At 49.7% G+C, this 3,521-nt stretch overlaps 1 long non-coding RNA gene across 1 annotated transcript; it reads left to right on the forward strand.

The window, feature by feature from the left end:
- Window positions 1-772: 772 nt before the first annotated feature.
- LOC109313448 lies at window positions 773-2,476 on the forward strand. Its single transcript, XR_002102055.1, has 2 exons — window positions 773-1,243; window positions 1,635-2,476. It is a non-coding gene; the product is annotated as an uncharacterized LOC109313448 (long non-coding RNA).
- The last annotated feature ends 1,045 nt before the right edge of the window (window positions 2,477-3,521 follow it).

Raw genomic sequence — 3,521 nt, forward strand, 5'->3', positions numbered from 1 at the left:
TGCTGCCCTGTGCTGCCTGGGGGGCTCTGCCAGGAGGCCCTGGAGCCCCCTCACCCCTGTTTCTAAGGTAAGTAGAGGCTTTTTTTCCAGTTCTCCCCCTTTTCTTTTCTTTAAAGTAATGGTGCCTGGGGTTGCAATCAGGGTGATGCGGTGGGGCATTTGGGCCTTGTGGGGGGGGTGGTAGCCCCTGTGGGGGTCATTTGACCCCTGTTGGGGGTCATAACCCCTGTTGGGGGGCCATTTCTGCTGTGTGGGGGGCTCATCCCCTGTTGCGGGGCCATAAGCCCTGTGCAGGGGCCATAGCCCCTCTTTGGGGACTGTAGCCCTGGTGTGGGGCCGAATCCCCTGTTGGTGGGGCTGTAGCCCCTGCTTGGGGGCTGTAACTCCTGTGTGGGGGCCATAGCCACTGTGGGAGGGCAGCAAAATATATTCATTTATTCATGAATCAATGAAACATGTATTTAGAGTTCATTTTATTATTATTATTATGATAGAGACACTGGTAGGTTTCCTCATTGCTTTAACACTGTAGATATATCAATAAAATATTGCCCAACATTCACACACTCTTCAACCACCCCCACCACATACACACCCTTATTCCCCCCCACACAATATACAAAGGTAAGCCTATATTTTGAGCTATGATGCAATCACCTCTAGATGCACTATGTAAACACACACAAATCAGGACCAAATTTTTTTTAAAAATAAAATTAAAATAAGTTAAAGTAGATGTTTGAGTTTTTTAGTATATGATTTTTTTTCAGTTTTAAGACAGGAGCACCCTCCCTCCCAAAAGGAGTATTTCTGGGGTAAGGGCAGGGACTGCCAGTGGCAAGGGTCAGGGGTTTGGGGGTGCGACTCCTGGTCCCAAGAGGGTGACCAGCAAGAAAGGTACTCATTAAGGGGTGGAGCTACCCTTGCAGTCCTTGACAGCTCTCCAAAACTTGTCAAGCAGCCCTCCAGCTGAAATAATTGCCTGCCCCAGCCTAGATCAACATGTGAGATTCCGGACAGAAAACCAATGGGGTTTACAACTCCAACACAGAATTCCACAGCTGATATTCAATGTCTTTGCGAGAGTTCTTAAAGAAACTCAAATTAGCCATGCACAACACTGAAGTAGTGCATGGTTCCTCTGCTTTACACTTTCTAACATGATTTATGGTGAAGACACCTTACACCTCAGGAGTTCAGATAACTTCCTTTCCTTGGAACCATGCTGCAAGCATGGAGAAAAGTGAGCAGGCACCTTGGTACAGCAAAAGCCCTGTTACCTGGAATGAGTGGGGAATGGGGGGGTGCCAGTAATCTAAAAATGCCTGTTACCTGAAGCACAGGGGTTTCCGGGCAGACGCAGAGTGGGTGGGTGGGGTGGCAGTAGCCACAGGTGGATTGAGTGTGGTAGGGTGGCAGCAGCAAATGAAGTGCAGGGTGGTGGGTGGCAGCCACTGCATGCAAGCTTCCCTCCCCCCCTCCGCTCACCGCCTCCCCCCGCCTGGCTGGCCAGCCAGAAATTCCAGTTAATAGAAATGCCGATTAGTAAAATGCTGGATAATAGGGCTTTTACTGTACAATGCCATAAATTTCACTGAATTACCAGACACTACAGTTCCCAGTTTTTTCTCCAGGATGTTTGAGAGATGGGATGTCAGAGAAATGTTGACAACTAGAGACTTTTTCCCTGAGACATAACTCTACTGAACCTAAACAGCCCCAAGTGCAATTTAAGCTCCCTTCTCAGATTTCTGCATGCAAGTCAGATATTTCTTAGACCTTATTACAAAAATATCCACAAATGGGAATGAATTTCTTGAAGGCAGCACATAGCAGCCTAAGCTAAATGAACTTGTTTTTCTATTGAACTGGAGCTACTTTCCTGCAATTGCTAGGGCTCAAATCTACCAAGGAACTTGAGGGCTGCAATGCCCCATCTGCATCACGTGAATTAGGTGTCTGGTCCAAAGCAGAGTTAAGCACCTCACTTGAGGAAGCCCAGGCACAATGCAACAGAGGAATGAAATGCCTCAGAATTATATTTGCAGCCACAACCTTGACCTGGGACCTGCCTAAGGAAGTCAAATAAGAACACTGTGGATTGGGGAGTGACCATAATTTCACCCTTCTCTGGGTGTTACAGACCTGTCTTGAAACTACCAAGAAGCACCTCCCCCTGCCTGGAAGACACTCCCTCCAGACAGTTTTGCCCTGTTTAAGAAAATTGAAACAGTTAGCTCTTTTCTTCTAAAGGTTTGAGACAGAAGGGCAGAAGTTGTGGCACCATCATTCCTTCTATACAGTGGCATAGTGGTTCATGCACTTGTTCATGTGGTGGAAGAACTGGGCTCTTCAGGCCATGCAGATTTCAACTCAAATCTCCCACCACCTTGGAGGGTGCCCTAATCACAAGATGCTCAGTGCCTCCTTTTGAAGTTATTTCCTTGTTCATGTAAATTAGCAAATCCTTGGGCCAGAAAAAAAAGCAGGGTTCAGTATTCTGGGGGTGAGTTCAGTCAAAGAGGAGGGAAGTTTCTGCTCCAGGTTCTGTTTATGCAGTTGGTATGCAAAAGGCATAGGCTAAAATGCAGAGGCAGTGGCGATGCATGGGGGGTGCACGTGCACTCCCTGAGAGTGCTGGTGCACCTCATGACATGCCACACTCCCTGCTTGGGTGGGGTGAGCACCAGCCAGGGAGCGGGAGTGCCAGATGTAGCACCGTGGCTGCTTCCAGGAGTGCCACAGCCACTTCTCGGTCAGCGAGATTGGCCGCAAGGAAACCCTCCCTCCCGCACCACCCGACCCCCGGTCACTGACTGGTGGGGCATGTGCCCCCCCTGACTAAGGTGGCACCAGTCACCCATGGCAGAGGAATTCACTGAGCCCAAGTCTCCCAAATCCTAGGTACTAATCTGGAACCCACAGTACAAGTAACCCTCTGGGCCAAGTGCTGACCCCATAGACTACTCTATGGCTTAAACCACAGATGAGCAAAATGGCAGATCCAGATGGAAGCCAGACTCCATTTCCCAGCAGCCCCTGACAGCATCACTGCGGCTGGTTTCAATGGAGACCACAGCATCAGTGGGACCAGTGCAGGGCCAGGGTTTCCACAGAGACCAGCCCTGGGGCTGTAAAGTACAGGCAGTGGCTTGCAGTTCTACTCCAGCTCTGGACCTCACTGTCACTGTTGCACAATCCCAGTCCCAGCCACAGAGCTCCCTGCCCAGCTATGCACCCTGCCAGCACTGCTGGGGCCAAACTCAATGGAAACCCTAGCCCTGCACTGTCACAGCCCTACCGCTGCTGGGGTCTCCATGAAAACCAACCACAGCAGTGTGGGCAGGGGCTACTGGCAAATGGAGTTTGCTGTGGGCCAGATTTTGCCCACCCAATTTAAACACACCCTCTCCAAGAACTCAGTCCATTGGGTATTCTGAATTAATTCTTCAGGAGCACATGACAGAAGTAAGTACCCCCTCTTCCTCTCTCACGTAAACACACATACACACACATAGGCT

Source organism: Crocodylus porosus, unplaced genomic scaffold (assembly GCF_001723895.1).
Source record: "Crocodylus porosus isolate Cpor-Errol unplaced genomic scaffold, CroPor_comp1, whole genome shotgun sequence".
Lineage (NCBI taxonomy): Eukaryota > Metazoa > Chordata > Crocodylia > Crocodylidae > Crocodylus > Crocodylus porosus.